Source organism: Narcine bancroftii, chromosome 12, assembly GCF_036971445.1.
Source record: "Narcine bancroftii isolate sNarBan1 chromosome 12, sNarBan1.hap1, whole genome shotgun sequence".
In the NCBI taxonomy this organism is placed as follows: domain Eukaryota; kingdom Metazoa; phylum Chordata; class Chondrichthyes; order Torpediniformes; family Narcinidae; genus Narcine; species Narcine bancroftii.
The window spans coordinates 86,160,263-86,185,387 of NC_091480.1; the positions used below are offsets into that span (position 1 = coordinate 86,160,263).

The 25,125-nt window shown below is 42.5% G+C and overlaps 1 long non-coding RNA gene across 1 annotated transcript in view; it reads left to right on the plus strand.

The window, feature by feature from the left end:
- Nucleotides 1-3,600: 3,600 nt before the first annotated feature.
- The window catches only part of LOC138747354 (uncharacterized), a 50,333-nt gene continuing 28,808 nt past the window's right edge, over nucleotides 3,601-25,125 (plus strand). The window contains exon 1 of the long non-coding RNA XR_011347438.1: nucleotides 3,601-3,688. This is a non-coding gene — a long non-coding RNA (uncharacterized lncRNA). The remainder of the gene's footprint in view (nucleotides 3,689-25,125) is intronic.

The following is a 25,125-nucleotide window of genomic DNA, read 5'->3' on the forward strand; positions in this document are numbered from 1 at the left end:
AAATAAAATAGTGCAAGAAAAGTCAAGTAAGGCAGTGTCATCAGGAATCTGATGGCAGCGGGGAAGAAGCAGTCCTTGTGCCACTGAATGATCCTTTTCAGGCTCCTGTACCTTTTCTTAATGGTAGAAGAGGGTGGTGGGGGTCCTTGAGGATGGAGGCTGCTTTGTTAAGACAACACTTCTTGTTGACGTCCTCGATGGAATGAAAACTGGTTCCCTTGATGTACTCTGTGCTTACAACTAGCCAATCGCCTGAGAAGCCCTGCTGATGCTCATCTGTGAAACAGAAGATCAGTAATTTCCTGCAAATCATTTTCTCGGTACACAGTTAATTTATTCAGAATCTGAAACGCTATCAGTAATAGTGCCAATGACTGTGAAGATTACAATTTGGCATTCACCCAGTGAGCCCAGGAAGGTTGACTGTAGATTCACTTCCATCTGTCAATAGTTTCACAGGCGCACTAATAATGTGAAGTGAAACGTCTGATTTCAGATTTATTGCCAGGGCACATACATGACATCACATACAATCCTAAGATTCCTTTTTCCTGCGGGCAAGGTGGAATTACCACGAATCGGTAGTGCAAAAAATAAACTGTACATAGTATAAACTGTAAATAGATAATGAATGTAAACAAACTCACTGTGCAGTGCAGAGAGAACCAAAAGAAAATCAATAAATAAAGTGCAAAAGTAAGAATCCTTCAATCAGTCCCTGATTGAGTTTGTCATTGAGGTGCCTGATGGTAGAGGGGTAGCAGCTGTTCCTGGAGCTGGCGGTGCCAGAGTTGTGGCTCCTCTACCTCTTTCCTGATGTCAGCCGTGAGAACGGAGCATGTGACAGCAACAAGAGTAGAGCCATTAGCTATTTAGATAAACTGGAAGTCTAATGCTGCGAGACATTCTGTTGGTGGCCTGATGTACCAAGAGCATCCCTGGTATCCAAATGCAACCCTGACCAAAGGTCAGCGTATAAGAAAATAAATTGGAGTAGATGTGTCTATAAAGGGTGGATGTGCTGAATCTTTCTTCACTTCGATTATCAGAGTTTAACAGGATGAAGCCTATGATTTTCCCAAGATGCTTGCTGTTGAATGTTACCACTCTATGTGGCTGGACCACCCTTATGTACTCCTTAGCACCATCTCAACTGTTCACCATTTTTAGTGACTTTACTCATGACTTTTCTGTGGAGATTCTGTAGTATAGTGTCTGGTTATGCCTGCCACATTGACCACCGCCAGTGGGCTGATATCGCCTCAAACCGTGCATCTTGGCGCCTCACAGTTCGGCGGGCAGCAACCTCTTCCGCTGAGCACACGTCCCCAGTCTCCTGCACGTTTCCCACCCCCCCCACCCCCGACGGTAGCAGAGTGAAGAGCACACGGCTTGGGTGGTGAGGGTCCTTGAGGATAGAGACTGATTTCTTAAGTCGCTGCCTCTTGTCGTGTCGTCGATGGAGTGGAGACCGGTGCCTGTGATATTGCTGCCCAAGTTAACAACCCTCTGGAGTATTTTTTCTTGTCCTGAGCATTGGTACTTCCATACCAGGCAGTGATGCAACCAGCCAGAATTCTCTCCATGGTGCACCAAACTCCTCACAGAAAAGCCGCTGACTTAGCACATCTTCTCCCAAGAGGATGTACAGCAGTAGATTGTTCCAGCCAAGGCTTCATACCTCTCTGGCAAATGAAGGACAGTGAGCAAAACAACAGTTAGTCCACTTCAACTATGGCATTCTCATGTATGCTATTGCCTGCCATCAAATTCTTAGACATTTATGTCATCAAATTAAATAAACAATGGTTAGCAAGAATTATTAGTATACCTGAAAAGATTAGTTATTCTTTTAGCCTCACTGGCTGTGATGTGAGCTTCTAAAGAGATGGTGTCTTAAGAAAAGAGCTTCTATTCTCAAGCACTCCCACCACCCAGGCCATCCCTCTTCGTGCTGCTACCATCAGGAAAAAGGTACTGAAGACGAGCACTCAGCGGCACAAGGACAGCTTCTTCCCCTCTGCCATCTGATTGCTGAATGGTCAATGAACCACTGGCATGACCTCACTTTCTCCTATTTTCTTCCATTATTGATTTAGTTTTGAAATTCAATTTATAGCAAACATTTGCTCTGTGATTGCTACCATAAAATGAAGAATTTAGTGACATGTCCATGACAATAAATTCTGATTCTTCTAAACCAGTGGTTTTCAAACTTTTTCTTTCCACTCACATGTGACTTTAAGTAATCCCTATGCCATAGATCAGGGGTGGGCAACTTTTTTTTTAAAAAACTCACCTTCCATCTTAAGTAATCCCTGTGCCAGAGGTGCTCTGTGATTAATAAGGGATAGCTTGAAAACCACTGTTTTAAACCATTGAGATTTCTAAACTCAGTAGTGTAGCATTTTGTTTTAGCTACAGTGGATCCTAAAATTAATGGCTATAAAGGCATTTAAAGTAGGGTTCTATATATAAAAAAAGCAATGTCCTATTTCTTGATCCTATCCAATTGCCCTCAGCCCTATTCTGCCCACTCCATTGCCCTTACTTTAGTTCCAACTCCAAATGAAATTACTCATGGCAATCTATAAATTTGCATATCCAGGAATCCTGGCCCTAATTCCAATGCATCTGTTTGAGCACCACAGTGCACTGGACTTAGCTGATTCCTGCTGTGCATACAGCAGTGTTATTGCGCTACATCCTACGTGTCTCCGATCTCACTCTTGCCAACATGAAAAGCAAGTGCTCGGGAATTTCAGTATCATGGGTGTCTAATGGATTGTTACATTCAATCATAAAAGTCTGGTCTTTTTTAAGCTGATGCAAACATCAAAGCAAATCTGTGGTTGTGGAGGGAACATCCTGTTATCTCATGAATAACTCCTTTTGAGTTAATGATGGAATTGCTGCAGTAAAAGTACATTCTGGCACAATTTCCTATTCATGGTACTTGCTGCTGTCTGTATAAATAATGGGCTTCCGTCCCAAGCTCAGCAGGCATAGTGATTTAATCCCATCCTGTAATTACTACATGTTGAGCCAAAGTAGTAACTGGTGTTTATCACAAAAACAGTTAATAAAAATGATGTGGGTCCAATGAAAGATGCTACATGCACAAAGTTACCTCTCACAGACCTTTTTATAGTGGGGGGGGGGGCGGTGAACCGAGGGCAAAGACAGATATTCTATGTCTTTAAAATCGCTTCACTTACATCCATAAAAGGTCCAAAGGTGGATTGACTGGTTGAATTCGCTCCATCTTCCATCCGGCTTGGTGGTGGGGGAGGGGGGGGAGTGTGTAGACTCAGAGGTGGAGTGAAGTCGCTCCATCTCCTCTGTAAAAGGAGCCGCTGCGTGCGGCTCCAAAGGGGAGGGTTGATGACATTGGAGTGTGAATTTTTAAAACACTCATATAGTTATTAGAAAGTATTTTGATGCGCTGGAGATCTGCCTGAGTCCTAAGACTGCTTACACAGATCTCCACTAGTGCTCTTATCTGCTCTTTGGTCACCATTTTCAAGTATAGGCTGCTTTCCCTTCTCAGCATGTATGTTTGAAGTCACAATGGAGGGGGTTCTACTCCATGACTTGCCCCACCTCCTTCAGGACTGGGAGCCGACTACCGACTCAGCTCTGGATAAGGGCACAACATGATCTGTGTTATAGGTCGTCACCATAAAAGGTAAATTTGCCTTTTTTTAACTTGAGCCAGGTTTAATGTGAGGTTTCACCATATAAAGGGCTACAGATTATCATCATCGTCTGATAGAATTGACTGCTAATGTGATACGTACAACTCCAACCATCAATATGTTCTTCAGGGACCCAGCAAATGTTAGCTGAGGGCAAGTAATGACAGCTATGCACTGGGGAAGGAGTCCTTGGAGAGCATGGCCAACTATCAGTCTCTATTGATTAGGCGACTCGGTTAGCATAGCGGATAGTGCAACACTGTTACAGCCACCAGCAGCCTGGGTTCAAATCCTGCACTGTCTATAAGAAGTTTGTACGTTCTCCCCGTCCCTGCATGGGTTTTCCCCCCCGAGTGCTCTGTTTTCCCCTCACCCTTCAAAACATACGGGAGTTGGGTGGCACCTGCTTATGGGCTGGAAGGGCCTGTTACTGAGCTGTATTTCTAAGTTTTAATATTTAAAATGTAAAACATCACTTACAAGACATGTTGGTTTTAATATGGAAAATATTGGACTGTGATCTCGCAACATTGCCTGAGGGCCTCTGATTCACAATGTCTGCACTGAACATGATACAAAATTATCCCGTTTCCAACATGTTGATCTCTAGGCCTCATAAACATGACTATCATCTCTGCTTCCATCGATGATCACCTTTCAACCCATTCCAGTTTCTGTGTGTGAAAAATAACTTGCTTGCCTTTCTCCTTTAAATTCTCCCTCTCCCCTCAACTTAGATGCATGTTCCCTCGGATTTGCTATTCTTAATCCTGGCAAAATGATTCCGATTGTCTACCATATCAATTTTTAAAATTTTCCCTGGATTAAACTTCTGTCAGTATGAAAACTGCTGTGATGCACAAATGTTTTGGGTGTTTTATGATGCTTTCTGTAAATAAGATGTCGTGCACTATTAGCCAGAATCAGACACGCACAAGGTAAAGACTGTCTTCTTCTCTTTGGCTTGGCTTCGCGGACGAAGATTTATGGAGGGGGTAAAAGTCCACGTCAGCTGCAGGCTCGTTTGTGGCTGACAAGTCCGATGCGGGACAGGCAGACACGGTTGCAGCGGCTGCAGGGGAAAATTGGTTGGTTGGGGTTGGGTGTTGGGTTTTTCCTCCTTTGCCTTTTGTCAGTGAGGTGGGATCTGCGGTCTTCTTCAAAGGAGGTTGCTGCCCGCCAAACTGTGAGGCACCAAAATGCACGGTTTGAGGCGATATCAGCCCACTGGCGGTGGTCAATGTGGCAGGCACCAAGAGATTTCTTTAGGCAGTCCTTGTACCTTTTCTTTGGTGCACCTCTGTCACGGTGGCCAGTGGAGAGCTCGCCATATAACACGATCTTGGGAAGGCGATGGTCCTCCATTCTGGAGACGTGACCCATCCAGCGCAGCTGGATCTTCAGCAGCGTGGACTCGATGCTGTCGACCTCTGCCATCTCGAGTACTTCGACGTTAGGGATGAAAGCGCTCCAATGGGTGTTGAGGATGGAGCGGAGACAACGCTGGTGGAAGCGTTCTAGGAGCCTTAGGTGATGCCGGTAGAGGACCCATGATTCGGAGCCGAACAGGAGTGTGGGTATGACAACGGCTCTGTATACGCTTATCTTTGTGAGGTTTTTCAGTTGGTTGTTTTTCCAGACTCTTTTGTGTAGTCTTCCAAAGGCGCTATTTGCCTTGGCGAGTCTGTTGTCTATCTCATTGTCGATCCTTGCATCTGATGAAATGGTGCAGCCGAGATAGGTAAACTGGTTGACTGTTTTGAGTTTTGTGTGCCCGATGGAGATGTGGGGGGGCTGGCTGATGGAGGACCTCAGTTTTCTTCAGGCTGACTTCCAGGCCAAACATTTTGGCAGTTTCCGCAAAGCAGGACGTCAAGCGCTGAAGAGCTGGCTCTGAATGGGCAACTAAAGCGGCATCGTCTGCAAAGAGTAGTTCACGGACAAGTTTCTCTTGTGTCTTGGTGTGAGCTTGCAGGCGCCTCAGATTGAAGAGACTGCCATCCGTGCGGTACCGGATGTAAACAGCGTCTTCATTGTTGGGGTCTTTCATGGCTTGGTTCAGCATCATGCTGAAGAAGATTGAAAAGAGGGTTGGTGCGAGAACACAGCCTTGCTTCACGCCATTGTTAATGGAGAAGGGTTCAGAGAGCTCATTGCTGTATCTGACCCGACCTTGTTGGTTTTCGTGCAGTTGGATAATCATGTTGAGGAACTTTGGGGGACATCCAATGCGCTCTAGTATTTGCTAGAGGTAAAGACTGTACAACAGGCTTTAATCCACAAAGACTTCCACAGAGCCAGGCTGGCTGTAGCTGCAGCAACTCTGAGTGAGGCCTCGGGAGGCTGAAGCAGGCTTGCATCCTGGAGGATGAGTGACACCCGACTGGGTGGGGCTTGATCCATTCAGGCCGACTGATTGACAGCCGGCCAGGTGTTGTCCTATCCCCTTACACTCCTGCAGATACAGAGGTTTCCCCCTGCAGTAGGCCAGCGGTACACTACTGCAGGTACAGAGGTTGCCCCCTGCAGTAGGCCGGTGGTGTACCACCACGTAAGAAAATCGACAGATGCTGGGGGGGGTGGTGGTGGTGGTGGGGGAGAATGATTAAAAGTGCTGGATAAAACTTAGCAGGTTATACCTGTGTTCCATAGGAAGGACAAGTCAGTCAATGTTTTGAGTTGAGTCCTTCATCAATTTTATGTCTCTGTGTTAATTGGAAGGCTTCTTAAACAATTTAGAGAAGCAAGATTCAAATACAAAAAGAGACTTTGCTTACTGATGACTTCCACCATCTCAAGAAATTGTTCACACACTCACATGTGGCGGACCACAGTTACTACAATGAGAAGGGTGTATTCTTATGCGGTTACAAAATAGTTCATGTTCTCCTGACTATTGTTAGGTCTGCTTTGTTCATGAATGAGTGAGTCAAACACCAGACTGAGTCGAAATCAAGGTTCTTTGTTCTTTATTGCCGGATTGTAACACTTGCAACTAACAGTGTTAGTTGGAGAAGGCGCATTCTGCCGTTATCAGCAAATGGTGTTTTTTATATACCTTAGGATACGTACTTAGTAAATTATCATACCATGACATTGTCCAATGAATAAACTGTTGCTGTCCCTCTCTGCTAGCCTCCTGCACATCAATTTGTCATCCCCACTCTTATCTTGAGAGTACAAGGTCACAACTGCATCTTGTTACGGCCCAGCACTGGGAGACTCCCTCTACATTCCCAGCTCATGATGTTTTTACCTAACACTATGTAACAGTCAGGAATGTGGGAAATCAGGCAGACCCCCCTGAATAAAAATGTGGGGGGAGCACGGGACAGAAAAAGGGAAAGGAGGCAGAGAGCAGTCTAAGAAGTTAGAGTTAATGGGTTGATACAGGTGGGAGCATAGAAGAGAAATAATACATTTTCACCTTTTAAATAGTACAATTTAATTTGTATAGAGATGGTCTATCAAATAATCACATTTAACAATTGCAGTAATGTAATCACAAGATATACACGATGTAACATGAATTGAATACTCAGACAGGTAAAGAATATGCAGAATATGGAAATAAAAGATCGGAATCAGAATTTATTGCCATGAATATGTATCACAAAATTCATTGTTGTGGAGCAGCATCACAGGTGCAACAAATTACATTTTTTTTAATAAATAAGCTACTGCAAAAGAAGGGAAAAGTTGAGGTAGTGTCTGTCATTCATTGTCCATTCAGAAATTTGATGGCCAAGGGGAAGGTGTTTTAATACCATTGGGTGCTGGTTTTTGGGCTCCTGTACTTCTCTTTCAATATTTGATTTAGTTTCATCGTATAAATGTTATGTAGGCATATGAGAATAAAATTGAATATTTAAAAAATCTTAAGAGTATTACAGATGGTATTGCTGTTGAAGATCCAACTGCGCTGGGTAGGTCACGTCTCCAGAATGGAGGACCATCGCCTTCCCAAGATCGTGTTATATGGCGAGCTCTCCACTGGCCACCGTGACAGAGGTGCACCAAAGAAGAGGTACAAGGACTGCCTAAAGAAATCTCTTGGTGCTTGCCACATTGACCACCGCCAGTGGGCTGATCTCACCTCCAACCGTGCATCTTGGCGCCTCACAGTTCGGCGGGCAGGAACCTCCTTTGAAGAAGACCGCAGAACCCACCTCACTGACAAAAGACAAAGGAGGAAAAACCCAACATCCAACCCACCAATTTTCCCCTGCAGCCGCTGCAACCGTGCCTGCCTGTCCCGCATCGGACTTGTCGGTCACAAACGAGCCTGCAGCTGATGTGGACATACCCCTCCATAAATCTTCATCCGTGAAGCCAAGCCAAAGAAGAAAGAAAGATTGTTACATTAAAAAGAAGTGGGGGAAAAAACATTAAACTACTATTCTGGTAGTACAGAAGCTATTGGCTTAACACAGACGGACCACTACTGATAATTAAAAAAAATAAGGTAACCAAAGTGGTCATAAACCAGAAAATAGTTAATCTTACAAATTTTGAAAATAATCCCATAAAGAAACAAAGTTGAAATTCACTTCAATAGTGGAACATCTCTTTTTTTTTCCCCCAAGTCGGACATGCCATCATATCGGACATCCGTTGAGTGTGAGTGGGAGGGACAGCATCTTTCCATCTCATTGATATGGCCCTTCTAGTGATAAGGGAGGCGAGGGCAACTACTTAGTATTGTGATGCATTCAAAATCAAATGTCTCTCTTGACAGTAGCAGTGAGAAGAGGGCGTGGCCTGGGTGGTGAGGGTCTGAGAGGATGTAGAAGTCTTTAGTGGAGTGAAGATTAATGCTCATGATGGCTGAGTTCACAACCCTCTGTAGCCTTTTCCTATCACTAACCCTAACCTCATGCACTGGCACCTCCAAACCAGACAGTGATGTAATGGTACACCTGTAGAAATTTGCAAGAGTCCTTGGTGATGCACCAAATCTCCTCACAAAGTACAGCCGTTGGCAAGCCTTCATGATAGGATTGACATGGAGGCCTCAGGATTCCTGGTTGACAACTAGGAATTTGAAGTTCTTTACCCTTTCCATTGCTGACCACACATGAGTCTTGTGAGATACTGCAGATACTAAATTGAAACAACTAACCAAAGTGATAAAACTTTGTGATGCATGTTTAAACATATGTTTCATTAAACATATTTAAAATTCGGTTAGATAAATTTTTACATGATAGAGGAATTAAGGGATATGGGGAGAAGGCAGGTAGGTGGAGTTAGGTCATAAATTAGATCAGCCATGATCGTATTGAATGGCGGAGCAGGCTCGATGGGCCATTTTTGGCCTCCTCCTGTTCCTATGTAAATCCATTTGGATTAGTTATTACTGTTTAAAATTTGAAGGATTTTGCCAAGAAATTCAAGTGATCGGTGCTGTTTTTTCCTCAGTGCTGTGCAACCAGCCCCGATTTCTGCAACCATTTCCCACTCCAGAAATTCAACCAAATTCAAGGGGCAGCACCGATGCCGTAGCGGTTAGCCCAATGCCTTTGCAGCACCAGCGATTGGGGCTGGGGTTCAAATCCTGTGCCGTCCATTAGAAGTTTGTCTATTCTCCCCGTGACTGTGTGGGTTTTCTCTAGGGGCTCCCACCATTCAAAAAAAAAGTACTGGGTTGTAGGTTAATTGGTGTAAATTGGACTCCATGGACTCATGGGCTGAAATGGCCTGTTACCATGATGTATGTCTGTGTGCCTAAATTTAAATTCAAGGACCCTTGCATATCTGATATGATTTCCACATCAGATGCACATCAAATGACACCATTCTGTACACAACACTGCAGTAAATTAGTGCATGGTGTTCCAAGAAGCTCCTGACTAAAATAAATTGTAAAGTAATCTTTCCAAGTTTGACAGCACACTCCAAGTCTGACATTGCATGTGACAGAATATTTTCTGATACGTGATTTGTTTTGGAATTAGGCTTGTTTGACAAAAAGGCAGCATGTTGATCAATACTTTGCCTATATAATACCTATTCCAGTATATTGTCATGTGATCAAGACATAAATCAACACTTTTTTTTAAGGTTTATTAGTCCACGGTGTTAGTCTATTTGTTTCCCAATGAACTCAGCAGTAACCAGGTAGGAAATCTAACACCTAAGTGCAGCGGAGACAGCTGCTTCAAAGAGGATTGTAAAGTTCATTCCCATAGCTTGCCCAATATACACATTGAGCCCCGAGAATATCTGAGGGGGTAAATGTTTCAGATGCAATGTCATTGTAATATGTTGCCAGAAGACGTGTTGGAGGCAGGAAGAGTTGGAACAATTAATGACAGATACTTAAATCAGCAAGGTATAGCAGGACATGGAATTAATGCAGTCGAGTGGGATCAGTGCTGATGGGTAAGATAGTGGTGGGCTGAAGGGCCTAATGGAAAATAAACCATCGATTAACAAGACATTCTCGAGATGGTAGGCTAGTAATAACAATGGAAGCATCCTATTCTTGGTAAGGAAACGACTTTGTTCCCAATTTTACTAATTTCTACTTTCTCATTTAGTTTTTTTAATTAATTTTTTTAAAATTTAGACATGCAGCCTAAAAACAGGCCCTTTCAGCCTGTGAGTCCGTGCCGCCCAATTTACACCCAATTAACCTACACCCCTGGTACTTTTCGAACGGTGGGAGGAAACTGGAGCCCCCGGGGAAAACCCACGCAGACACGGGGAGAACGTGCCAACTCCTTACAGACCGCGCGGGATTCAAACCCTGGTCCCAATCGCTGGCGCTGTAAAGGCGATGCACTAACCGCTATGCCAACCTTTGCTTGGTAATAAGTCCATGGAATAAACCCATTCTCAAACACTGTTTGACAATGGCTAGGAAAGAAAATAAAAATGTACAAGGGAAGGAACTTTCTGAATATTAATATGCACATTTAGACCAGCAACCTAGTTTCAAATCCAGCACTGTTTTACGGAGCTTCTCCTCGTGACCTGAGAGGGGTTCCTCTGGGTGCTCCAGCTTCCTCCCACATGCCAAAGGCGGACGGGCTAGTAGGTTAATTAGTCACGTGGGTGTAATTGGGTGGTATAGGTTCATGGACCAGAAGGCCCAGTTAGTGTGCTGTATCTCTAAATTTAAATTTAAAAGGTATTTTAATCAGAATTTTGCCTGACTGTGGATTGAAATTATGAAAGCAATGTTGATTCATTCAGGACTTTTATTTTGATGGCAATGAAAAGCTAGTATGAAGACTGCATTGGCAACACAAATCTGTTCTGCGTTGCTCTTCAATACTTTGATAGTGGAACTAGACTGTTTTTTTTTGCTTGTTTTACTGCTAGAAGCATCACGACCTAGTCATGCTGTTGGAAACAAATTCATCCAGCTGCTGTTGTTTCAAAAATTAAAATAAATCCCCGATAGACTCACTCACTAACTTTCCAACAAAACAGTGTAGATTTTCTGAGTGAGTGAGTTCAAGATTGAGGAAATTTAAAAAACCACGTTGCTGGAGAAACTCAGCAGGTCAAACATTGTACTTTATATCCCAAGATAAAGAGATATAACCGACGTTTCAGGCTTAAGGTCGGGAAGAATGTCGGCAGGCGTCTGAACACAATGGTAGGGGGAGGGGTGGTGGGAGATAATAGCAGGAGGTAATTTTGCTGGCTGCGATGTATGGTTTTAAATGGCACTGCAAGCATTTTATCCCAATTGGATGGCATATCCAGTGCTGGTGCCACTGGAATTCAGATAGCAGTGCCCCGTCTCATTCGAACAATCTCTCCCTAATTCTGCAGCAGGTCAGACCAGATTCCATTGATTTCGACAGCGTTCTAGGATGGAAGATTGGGAAGCAGAGGAGGGGACATCATTCTTTGAAATAATTACAGACATATACAGATAGTCCTATAGGCCATTTCAGCCCACGAGCCAGGGCTGCCAAATCACACCCCATTGGCCTACAACCCCCCCCCAGTACATTTTTGAACGGTGGGAGCCCCCAGGGAAAACTCACGCAGACACGGGTGCAAACTCCTAACAGACAGCACGGGATTCGAACCCCAGTTCTGATTGCTGGTGCTGTAAAGGCATTGCGCTAACCGCGACGCCAATCGAGCTGCCCATTTTTTAAAAACACTAAACCACAGCAAAATCATTTCTGAATATTGTTCGTATATTTATTTTTAAAAGTTGCTTTTACATTTTTCTCAATTATTTATTATATGTGCCTTGCTCATATCCATGAATGCTTTCACAGAAAGCAAGATACTGCTCCAAAGTTTGCACCCTGACGAAGCCTATAGGGAACGATCTGAGGACATGTGTTCTAAAATCAAATGACTGATGCCTAATTCAGGCGCCTGCCTGTTTCTCGAGCAAGTTTGTGTATTGCCCACTACTGAAACCTGGTTCTGTGCCTTGAGAGTACCAGGGGATGAGTAAGATCAGTCCCCTGCATTGGAAATGCAAGATGCACAGGGTCTGTGGAAACCTATTCTGGGGTCCAGACAGGCCCCACCAAGGTCTAATCCGCATTTTCAACAGATCGCGCTCTCTAAAATAGGCTCCATTAACATGAAAGCTCAAAGTATCACTTGAGACTATACGAGTATTCAGCCAATTGTGGTGGCTTCGAGATTTCCATTTCCAGAAAAGTATCATGCCAAGAGAATAAAGCCCACATTTCTATTGTGACCCAGACACTGAAACCTCCATAGGAGAATTTGAAATGATTGTGTGTCAGCAGACTTTGTATCCTTTATATATGCATTTAATTATCTTGCAGGCACAGGACTCAGCTCAATGTGGATAAAATAATTACTTTTAGCCAAGGAGATAATTTAACCGTGTCCTCCTTGAATATGTGTGGGCAGACTGACACGTACGGAAGGAATTTTGGTTACCTCCGCCTCCCCCGCCCCACCAAACCTGTAGAATATTGTAGAATAGTGGATTAGTGGAAGGAAGATCGAATATATCAGCTCCATAACTAGAATACTAAACAGCCTGGCCTCGATTGTTCGATATACATTTTTTAATTTTATGCTTCCACGAAGCTTTAGCTTCAAAAGCCACAGCCATAATGTTGCTGAGAGACTGCAGCATCTTTGAATGAAATAAAACCGTGATCTTCTTTTGCCTTTCAGATAGGCATGAATTATTCTTCAATTTAGCTCTTCCTCGAGAGATTAAGTTGTTAACAATTGTAATGGATCGAATTACGCAGGTCGATGGATGAAGGGAGTTACAACAGGCAAAATTGTATTTGCATTGTTTGACGTAACTGTCATCGAGCCACTGGGGACTGAAAATGGTGAACACAAAAGTTCTTTATTCAACACAATCAGGTCTTCTGTGGAATCTGCCTCTGCACTTCCAACTCCCAGCAACACATTAATGTTTTATCCATTTTAAACAGAAAGACTATAATAAATGAACAAGATTTAATGTCTATAATTACCAACTTTAACATAGGGAAAACATGGTTAGCATAGCAATTAAATTTAAATTTAGACATACAGCCCATGAGTCCAAGCCATAGAATTTACACCCAATAACCTATGTTTTGAACAGTTGGAGGAAGGTTAAACCCACGCAGCAGTCGGTGTTGGGCCATTTCTTTTCATGTTGTATGTTAATGATTTAGATTGTGAAATAACTGGCTTGGTGGTCGTTGATACAAAGATGGGGGGGGGGGAGGGGGAGGTAGTGATGAGGAAAGGGCGAGGCTTAGATGGATTAGGAGATTAGGCAAAGAAGTGGCAAATGAAATATAATGTTGGAAAGTGTACGGTCCTGCACTTTGGTAGAAGGGATAAAAGGGCCGACTATTATCTGGATGGGGAGAAAATTCTGGGGTGCAAAAGGAATTGGGAGCCCTCGTGCAGGATACCCTAAAGTAATCTAGACATTCAGCATGGTAACAGGCCATTTTGGCCCAAATGTCCATGCCGCCTAAGTAACCTACATCCCAGGCACATACTCGTGGGCCAAAATGGTCTTTAACGATGCAGTATGTCTCAATTTTAAAAAATTAAAAAGTTAGCCACCCTTGTACCGCAGGGATAACCTTCAGGTTGAGCCAGTTGTGAAGAAGACAAATGCAATGTTGGGGTACAGTTTTGGGCTCCTTGTTTAAGAAAGGATGTGGTGGCATTGGAGAGTGTTCAGAGAAGATTCACAAGAATGATTTATGCAAAGAAGGGATTTGCACATGAGGAACGTTTGACAGCTCTTGGACTGTACCCCTTGGAGTTTGGAAGAATGATAGGGGACCTCATTAGAAGCATTTCAAATGTTGAAAGGCCTGGACAGAGTAGATGTGGCAATGTTGTCCCTCATGGCAGAGGAGTCCAGGGCAAGAACACAACTTCAGGATTGAAGGATTTAAAACAGAATGCATGCAGAGGAATTTATTTAGCCAGTGAGTAGTGAATGTATGTAATTTGCTACCACAGGCTGCTGTGGAGCCCAAGTCGCTTGGTATATTTCTGTGATGGTTACCTGAACAGTCAGGGTATCAAAGGTTATGGGGAGAAGGCAGGGGAGTGCGGCTGAGTTGGAGAATAAATCAACTCCTGATGGAACGGCATACAGGACTCGATGGGCTGAATGGCGTATCTCTGCTTCTATACCCTATGGTCATGGTTATGTTTCTCGTTTGAATTAATTAGTTGCTCCCTCTTTCCATAACTCTTGAGATGTCTCAAATAATTCCAAACAATACGTTTCAACTTTGATCCGTAGCAGGAGACGAAAGACTTGTCTGATTGTAAATTGTTGAGAAATTCGGCCAATTCCTGTGCCCTTGTGCATATGTTCCATCAATTCAGGGTGTCCATAACATACCACAGCTGGAGGAAGTGAAAGAAGAGAGTCTGCTGATGCTGTGATTGTAGTAAATACGTAAAATTTCTGGAGAAACTCAGCAGGTCCCGCAGAGGCACAGAAGCTCAGACCTGAAACACTGGTTAAATATCTCTGCCTCCCACAGACACTGGTGGACCTGCTGAGTAATTTTGTGTATTTTCAGCTTCAAGAACCATGCAAGCGTCCCGAATTTGCAGCATGTGTGTCGATAAATTCCAGCAGTTCATTGCAACCATGTACAGTAAAAGCCCTGGTATCTGGCACCTATAGGGATTGGTAGATGCTTGATAAGTGAATTTGCCAATTGTTTGAGATTATGTGATGCATGAATGACAAACTAACCATGTGCTTGAAGCTGCTGGTGGCTTGAATTCCAGATAATGGAGATTTTACTGTACAGGTACTCTCTGATATACGTCCATGTTCCGTTCTGGATTACCAGTCGAAACGCGGAATGGATGAATGTCAGAATTGCATACTTACCTTGTTAGTTGGTGTCCCGGGGTCCGTAGGCAGGGGTGACCATCTTGGTTCCTGTGTGCATGCGTGAGTCTTCGGTTCGCGTATTAGAGCTCGGTTGCCACACGCGTAAGACTTAAGCACCCTCGCGATATTGAATTCACTCCCTTAACTATCACACATGCCACCAATCGACCTCCAATATGCGAACCCACCACGCATGCGCCAACCAAAGACTCGCGTATGTGCACAGAAATCAAGATGGCCACATCCAGCCTACAGACCCCAGGACGCCGACTAACATGTCGGTGAGTTCCTGTAATTTATCTAGCCCTATCATTATTTATTCATCTATCTAGTTTGACTCTAATCATGGAATCTGAGAGTGCAAGAAGAAATCACATCAGCCCATCATGATACAGAGCCTCTTGTGTCTCCTCCGTGATTACTTTTTCTGACAAAGAAACCTTATCCTCCATGAATGACCCTTTGACCCATCTCCAACCCTCCTCCTCCTCTTAGATAAGCCCCCCACCCACTAGTTTTTAGCTCTCGGCCTTTCCATCTCTAATTGTGGATGGGGGAGAGAGAGAGGATGAGATTAGAGTGGGTGGGAGTGAGGGTGGGGAAATGAAAACCTATACCAAACAATTGGGATCAAGCTGTTTAGTATTCTAGTGAGGGAATTGATATTTTAATCTTTCTTTCCTGTAGTTCATTATTCTAAAGGGTTTGAGGAAAATCAAAATTATTTATTTTCTCTGTGTGTCAGTCTGTCCGCCCATATTCTCGGAGTACAATAAAATTATCGCCTTGCTCCCCCCCCCACCCCCCCCCCCCACTCCCCCCCCCCCCCACTCTCCCACGTAAGTCAGTCACCTGAAAAACAGGCCATGTTAAAACTAAAATGAATCTGTCTGACTATATAGTGTTTCAGTGAAAGCTGTGCAAATTGTCTGCATTGGACAGTATGATAATATAATTCATTCTCAGGCAATTGATTCAAAATCAATGAAATTAATGTCTAATTAGATACAAAGGGCCAGTCACAAGTAAGTGTTGGGATAATGTTTGTGGAAACAAGGTGATGCAAATGAAATTAACAAATGAGGGTAAATGGGACCAGTGTAGAATGATTGGACCAAATTAAGGCCAACTGATGCCCTAAGCATAGCCTAATGATGGATCCCCTCAACCCTTCCATTGTCCAACTGGCAAGACATTAAGACTCCATAAGCGCTGAATGTGAAATAATAGATTAAAATTTCTGTTTTCTTCCAGGCTGGACCCCACAACTATATCAAAAATAACCTGTTTTTTACAATTTTATTTAACACTAAATAGCAGTAAGCAATACAAGCAAATTATTTACTTATAACTAGGGCAACAGGAAAAAATGCAAATTGTGGGACCCTAGTTCAGCTGGACCGTGGTCAATCCAGCACTGGAAAAGAAAACGGTGTAGTGCCCCCTTCCCTTGGTGCCCAGAGCACCTGCTTATTTTGCTTAATGGTTAATCCAGGCCTGACAATGGTCGGATTGGACATGATGAGTCAAGAGGCCTGTTTTTGTGTTCTGTGATTCTGTTGTGATTTTTACACAGAAATAAAGGAAAAATTCTAGGAAAAATAATTGTATACTTCCCTCCAGAGTGGTTGTTTACACAGCACTTTTATACTTCCTTCCTCTGGTGTGGAGTTTGTCAGAGGGGCAATGTCGAATTCAGTAGCCCAGTTTCTCGTGGAGTGCCTGCGGCCAACTTATTCTGCAGCCGCTCCATAAAAAATGTGTAGGAGTCTTGGTGTAAAAATTACGGGATGGAATTTAACAAATAAATTATATCAGGACAGAAAATATCTGGAAATTTTCTGCTTCTCAGCGGCTCTGTAAAAGTGCCTCATGACTCTCAGAGGACAAGCATCTCACTGAAAGGCCTTGCCCTCGAGCTCAAGTTCCATCTTATTGTCATCTGATTGTACATACACAACCTGACAAAATAGCGTGTCTCTGGACCATAGTGCACAGACACACAGCACTCCCCACTCACGAGCAATATACAAAGATAATGATCAAAAAGAAATATGTATAAAAATAATTTACAGGTTTCTCTGATTGTTTAATAATCTCACTGCCTGTGGGAGGAAACTGTTTACCAGGCTGGTAGTCCTGGTTTTTATGCTCCTGTACTTCTTTCTTGAAGGTAGTATCTCAAAGATACTGCAGGCTGGACCTTAAGGGTCTTTAATAATTCTCTGGGTCCCCTTTAAACACTGCTCCCCGTGTAAATAGTCGATAGAGGGAAGCTCAAATAAATAGTGTCAAAACTTGGTTGACAGCTTTGACATCCAACCAAATCCTATCAAGAGCATTGCCTATTGTCAAAGCTTTCAGACTCTTAAACTTTTGTTCATGTTTCTGAGATTCTGAAATTTTATAAACTATTACAATTGAAATAAACATTTACAGTTTAAAAAAAGGATTAGCATATGAAATTAGCCAAAAAAGCACAAATAATTAAAAACAATAAACAAGATCAAAATAATTTTCCAAACAAAATGTAATTTATTTTCAAATGTCTTTTCTCCCTCAGAGCTTTACAGTCATCACTGAAATCTGAAAAGGTAGTAGATCCAATGCCAAGGGTAACTTGGAGCACAATAAAAGAGCTGATAGCTTTGTGTAAGGCGAGCAAGTTTGAGCTTTGCCACTGGACTCCATGACTGCGCGCTCCAGGCTTACTGCTGTTTAAATGGAGCAATAGTGGTGGTGCTATTTATTAGAATCTTGTTAGAATATTTGTTTGCTCTAATATTTATTAGAATGTCATTTATTATCTGTTTATTGCTTTGGACTCTGTGTCCCCATTTTCAGGGACGACCAACAAGCTCATTCTCCGTCCCAGTTTTCCAGGAAAGGTTTTATGCCCAACCCCCAGATGGTTTGGACAGGTTGTTCACTAAAGGACCCAGTCTGGAGGATATATTGTGAAAGTTTCGAAATGGGCAAAGTCCAAAGGAATAATAGATTCTAAATTTTATTTAGAACCCCTGACATCTATTTATCTATCATATTTTCTAATAGATTACAATTTTTTCAACTCTGTGCAATCCAGCAAGCAGACTCATTTGAACTGTCAATAAGTTTAAGAGGCCTGAAATTAATAAAAAGTAAATCACTCATTTCCAATTCTCTGACATTATTTTTTTTGGACTTCCTTTCAAGAAAGATAGATTTCACTGAATAGCATCATCTTATTTATCTAGGGAATTGTTATTTACAGAAAAGCTGATTCATGCATTGACAAAAAAGTTTAATAGAAAGATGCATGGTTCTGAATTGGTGAATGTCAATTTTTCACCAGGGTGATTTCTAGTGACGAATGATTTATCAGGAAATAATTAATCTTGTTCTGATTTAATTTAAGTCTGCTTTCTCACTGTTGTAATTAGCTAAAATAATTTTTTAATTAAAATAGGCTGTTTCACCGTAACAATTGAACAAATGTATTTTAGTATATCGAAGTCAACATTAGGCCTATATGGTGCTTTGAAAAGAATGTCAGGATTTTTCATCAGTATTTTTTCACCACTCATTTTCAAAGGTGTTCATGTAACCTTGCCTATGTTTCATCCATCTTCAGACAAAGATTCAGAATCAGAATTTATTGTCATGAACAAGTCACGAAATTTGGTGTTTTGCGGCAGCGTCGTAGTGGAGACATTCATATGATAACCATCTTACAACATTACTATAATTAAAAATAATACTGCATGAAAAGTAAGACAGTGTCTTTGGTCCCATTGATTATTCAGAAATCTGATGGCAGCGGGGAAGAAGCCGTCCTTATGTTTTTGAGTGCTCATTTATAGGCTCCTGTACCTTTCCCCAATGGTAGCAGAGTTAAGAGGGCATGGCCTGGACGGAGTGAAGTCTGGTGAGTGTGATGTCACAGGCCGAGTTAATGACCCTGTGGAGTTTGCAATAAATAATTCTGCCGTGCTGTAAATTCTGCCACAGAACACATACAGAGGAAACTTTGTGTGCAACAACATTCTCCATCACAAAAAAAAACAATTGTGCGAGGTGACCTGCTCTGTATCATGAATATTTAAAAGAACTCATCCCGTACCTCAGTGGATACATGATCAGCCCCAAGGGGAATTCTTGTTGATGTTCAGTTCTGTGAGCACTTGGATATATTGACAGCGCTGGCTGGCCCAGAAGTGAAGAATGATGGGATTTATCACCATAGTCTAATTAAATTGAAGGAGAGTGAAATATTGATGAGATGCTTTCACTTGTAGCTTTGTGAAGTTTAGATCTAAATGATGGTTAGGATGTAGAGCCTAAAGTTTCTGGATGGTGCTATAACAGTGGATTTGATGAAAGAAGCTGGAACAGGAGCGAGTGAGTTATGGCCTGATAGTGATAGTTTAAATTATGAGTGGTTTGGCTAGAATGAATAGAGCATAACCTCCCACTGGAGGATGAGTCAAGGGATGGAGAATGGAAAATGGAAGTGATTATCAAAAGACCCAAAAGTGTCGTGAAAAAGAAACGTTATTACACAACCTTGGTTAAATCTCTAGTGCACAGCCAATGGTGCGTATGGAAGCAGTTCAGTGAACAGGAACAGATGTTGATATATTTTTTTAAAAATTCAATACTATAAGAACAGGACATGGATTATTACTGCATTGGGTTAGAACGGCCTGGATTAGCTGAATAGCCTTTTTCCATGATGCAATCTTTTGTTGATTCTGCAGACTGGTTTCTCGGCCATCAAACATTTGGCTGGATGGGAATGGTGGTACTCAGTCAGAATTTTTATCTTTATTAAAATCCAATAACCTAATGAGCTGAAATGATGTGGAAATCCAAAACAACTCTCCTTCACTCATTCACATGAGGGAGCAAATCATCTGATCTTCGTTTCTGAATGGATTTTCCAAATGCAGCAAATTAAAAATACTTCACCGTGAACCACATCATTAACAATATATACAAATCTTCATTGTTAAAATATGCACAGTGACATTTTTATTCCCCCCTTCCTCCCACCCTTCCCACTCCCTATAATGTAAAGCAAGGAAAAAAAAAGAAAATGTGATTGTGTATATTTCAATGATGAATATTTGTAGAACGGAGGACCATCGCCTTCCCAAGATTGTGTTATATGGTGAGCTCTCCACTGGCCACCGTGACAGAGGTGCACCGAAGAAGAGGTACAAGGACTGCCTAAAGAAAGGTCTTGGTGCCTGCCCCATTGACCACCGCCAGTGGGCTGATATCGCCTCCAACCGTGCATCTTGGCGCCTCACCGTTCGGCGGGCAGCAACCTCCTTTGAAGAAGACCGCAGAGCCCACCTCACTGTCAAAAGACAAAGGAGGACAAACCCAACACCCAACCCCAACCAACCAATTTTCCCTTGCAACCGCGTCTGCCTGTCCCGCATCGGACTTGTCAGCCACAAACGAGCCCGCAGCTGACGTGGACATTACCCCTCCATAAATCTTCGTCCGCGAAGCCAAGCCAAAGAAAAGAAGATTTGTATATATATTATTGACATGGTTCGCTGTGAAGTATTTAATTTTAAAATTATTTTAAAAAAGGAAGAGTTTTCTTTTCATGAGTTTTCTTTGAGAGATTCATTTGCTGCATTCAGAAAAGATCAGATAATTTGCTGTCTTAGATTTTCAGACATATTGGGTTACTATTTGTAGCCAACTTTAATCAGCTTTGCTATATTTCTCATTATCCGAAATACTTAGAACCTGGCCTATACATATATATCAGTTATACGGATTTTTTGGATAAATTAGAAATTTCTTTAAACTGCCCAGTAGCATGAGCAGAATACTTGTATCAGCTTTCGCCAATCCCCGACACCTCCCCACTACCGTCGCTTATCCTGCCCGGGATCCCGAGGTCTCACCTCAACAGTGAAGGGTAAGGGATTGCATGTACAGTCCCAGGGAATGTTCTCCAGCAGAATTTCAGCAACACCCAGCACCCCCCCCCCCCGCTGAAAGGGGGGACTCGGGTGAGCAGAGTGAAGGGGCAGCTCGGGCGAGCGAGGTGCGGGGCCGACTCGGGCGAGCGAGGAATGAGTGTGGCAAGCTGGGAGAGACAGCGGCTCAGGCAGGTGAGCGGGGAGAGGGTGTGGCTCGGGCAAGCGGGAGAGACGGGACAGATCGAGCGGGCAAGTGGAGAGAGAGCCCGGCTTGGGCGGGTGAGTGGGGAGAGACGGGACAGATCGAGCGGGCAAGTGGAGAGAGAGCCCGGCTTGGGCGGGCGAGCGGGGAGAGAGCGCAGTATTCAATTCAAATTCTGAGAATGCCACAATGTAATTAATCACAATAACTCATGGCAAAAAAAAAAGACAATTTAAAAATAAATAATCAGTGCTCTACCTTCCTTCAATGTGTAACCTATGGACAAATGTCTCCTTTGTAAAATTGATTCCCTGTAGCCAAACTTGAGAACAGTGGGTTAAAAAAAAAACCCTACTTTTTCAACTCATCTCAGCCCCCAAAAAAATTGCATATTCGAGAATTTTGGTAGAACAGTTTAGATAATGGGAAATGTATGTATTATCTTTCACAGTCATACTCCAACCCCTGCTACTCACACCAGCTTTTGCTGGATTCAAGCCATTCAATAGCACAATGAAATTCAAATGCATTGTCAGTAAATGGAAGGTTTAGTGGTTACTCGATCCACTGCCATAAATAAAATGCACAGATTCTACTTTGATTAGACATGATCTGTGACCGGATGACATGAAATTAATGAACACAATATTACTCAACAAGCACAATACGTCAGCTTGTATGAATAGCTTGCTGATTAAATAGGTAAACAAACTGAGATCACAGGAGTGCTGGAAGATGTGCCTCACAGAAACTGGCCCTTTGGCCCTTCATGTCCATACAGACCTATCTGCTCATCCACTCTAACCATGTAAAATCCTGAAGTCTGGATCTTCAGGATTCTCGGGCAGGTCTTTTAAAACTCAAATTTAAGGAGAATAAAGAAAGAGGTGAACAGGTCAATTTTGATAGTTTATTAACGAAACATTTTTTCATATAAAATACAAAGTACAAAAAAAAAATTTATCCATTTATTTCCGCGACTTCTGTGCATCTGTGGTGCCTGCCCGTGCATGCACACATGCAAGAACCTGCGAAATTTTAAAAGCGAGAGTTTTCAAGAAGGTCAGATTCTCTGTTAGTTCAGATCTGGATTTCTGGACTTTCACCACATGTCTGCATTGGGGCACTATTCCTCTATCCCAATGGTTCGCAACGTTTTTCTTTCCACTCACCTACCACTTTACGTTGTCCCTATGGCATCAGTGCTCTGTGATCCGTAAGGGATTGCTTAAGGTGGGATGTGAGTGGGAAGGAAAGGTTGAGGATCACTGCTCTAGACCCAATGGTTACTGAAATGTTTTGCTTGAGAAAAATTGTCATTGGCCCATTTCCTTTGGGATTATGAAACCCTGCACATAACGAGTCAATCAGGTACAATTAAAACAGAGGTTTTCAAACTTTTTCTTTCCACCCACATACCACCTTAAGTAATCCCTTACTAATCACGATGCACCTATTGCATAGGGAATAATTAAAGTGGTATGTGAGTGAAAAGGAAAAGGTTGAGAACCGCTGGGTCTATCCCCTGCCTATTTAATGTGATTCCACTAGTTTCTCTAGCAATGCATCCAACATATCCCTTTAAAATTCCTTCTTCTCACTTTAAACCTCTATTCTCTTGTTCATGAAATCCCTACCATGGGAAAACGATATTAACTATCTATCCTTATCTATGTCTCTCATGATCTTAGATCAGTTTCGCCTTCATCAATCCAGGGAGGATTAACTCAATCCCTCCCCCTGACTAAAGTCTTCCAATCAAGGCAAAATCCTGCCCAATTTCCTCTGTTCCCTGACCAGCTCCAACACATTCTTCCTGCTGAATGTTTCTGACAAAGTTTACATAACATTAAGAATAATTATATTATTTCAAAAAGTAAGTAATACCGTATACTTTGGTATATACAAGTTGACCAGCAAGTAGGTTGCCCCCCCACCCTCCTCTCCCCTTTCTTAGTCTCGTTTTAATGGTTTTATCTGGCATATAGGTCAACCCCCATTTTTTTGGGGTAACAAAGCTGTAAATTAAGTAAAAAATAAACTTCGGCCTACCAGGCAGCAATGGCCCACAGATCTGGAGCGGCGACATCGTGCTCCTGGTGGGGGCACGAACATCGGCCTACCAGGCAGCCACGGCCCCTGGAGCTGGAGCGGCGACATCGTGCTCCTGTTGGGGACACGGGGTCCCAGGTAGCAGCGGTTATGGTGCCGCCCACCAGTGGAGAGGTGCTTCCAACATCGACTTGTACGCCAAATCTACATCAATCTATTTGTTTTGGTGAATTTAAGGTCTCAAAAGTATATCAGGAGTATAAGTCAACCCCCCTCCCACTTTTTACAGTTTCACAACTCAACGTATACACTGAAATATACAGTAAAAATGGGACAAAGCAATGAAATACATCTAAATTAATCAATTTAATTTAATTTGGAGATACAGTGCCGCCCTTTCAGTCCACAAGTCCGTAATGCTCAATTACACCCTTGTGAGCAATTAATCTACTGACCTGTACATATTTAGAACGTGGGAGGAAATTAAAGTACCAGGAGGAAACCCATGCAGACACAGGGAGAACATTTAAACTCCTTGAAGACAGTGGAGGATTTGAACCCAGAGTGCTGGTGATGTAATAGCACAGCGCTAACCTAAATGCTTATTAATTACTCAAAAATTAATTACCTATGCTTACCAATCTGTCTCCTGATCGCTCTTGAACTTTCAGATGAATGGGGTTAACTGGGCAGATTCTCCAGTTTAAATGCTGGGTAAGATGTGGGGGTAGGGGTGGGGGGGGGGGGGGGAAGTTGTATTCTCTTCCTGTACACAAAGGTTTTCAATGTTGGAGCAACATTAATGAAATTATGTGTGGGGTGTCCACGTTTTCGTCCAGGATCCCAAACCTTTGCAGGGTTACAGCAGTCAATGCAACCAGTTCTCTCCTTCACCCACAGTGTTTCTGATAAAGGCCTGGGTCATCATTCTCGATTAAGAATGGATTATAAAACTAACTTATAAAAGTTAATACACCACATTGAAGTCTCTGAAAAATATTACACTCTGGAAATGATGTTGTAAGTCAGTATTTCAGCAGAAATTTATAAAAAATATCCCTGTAATTAGTTATAACAACAAAAACATTTTTCGCAAGCCCAGCTTACATGTATCAATAGACCAAGAAGCCTAAGACTCTATGCTCATTTACTTTTTGAATTTTTCAATGCGCTGCAATCAGAGCCGTCATTATTACCCAATTACAATGACGCCTCGAATCACGTGGTTTCATCTGCGTGCTCTACAACCACGCGCTGTTGTTTTCATTGCAGCTGGTGTTTTTATAGTCACTGTTTTTGTCAAATGCTCTGGTGTTTCAGCTACAATATTGTAGTAATTAGTATTTGTGAACCTGTATCAATAACCTTTTTTGAGAATGAAGTCGTAATTAACGGGAAAAACTGAGGAAAAATCAAAAAAAGGCTTCCGCTTAGTTACTAATAATGTTGTAACTAATAATGTAATTCAATGTAGAAAGATTTTACAAAACGATTTTGCTGTTAGTATTCATATAATCTAAGATATATTACATTTAAGCAATTTACAACTCTATATCTTGTATTTTTAAAACTTTTTTTCCCCATATTACTTTCACTAAGGATTCTGTATAGTCTGTTACGGGAGGAAGTTCATAGGGGTGGGGGGGAGGAGAGGGATGACTCCATGGGCAACTGCACTGGGTGACGTCAACCCTAGTGACGCCAATTACTTCAATCCTCTCTTTTGTTCTTTCACGTAATCTCGAGCATTTTGATTCATTTACATCCAACAATTCCATCATTTTCACAAACAAATGAGATTCACTTTCTAACCAGTGAGGTTGAATTATCCTCCCACTGGGGGGGCTCAATGGTTGAGTAAGTGTACTACCTATTTGCATAATTTGAGTGCAAACACAA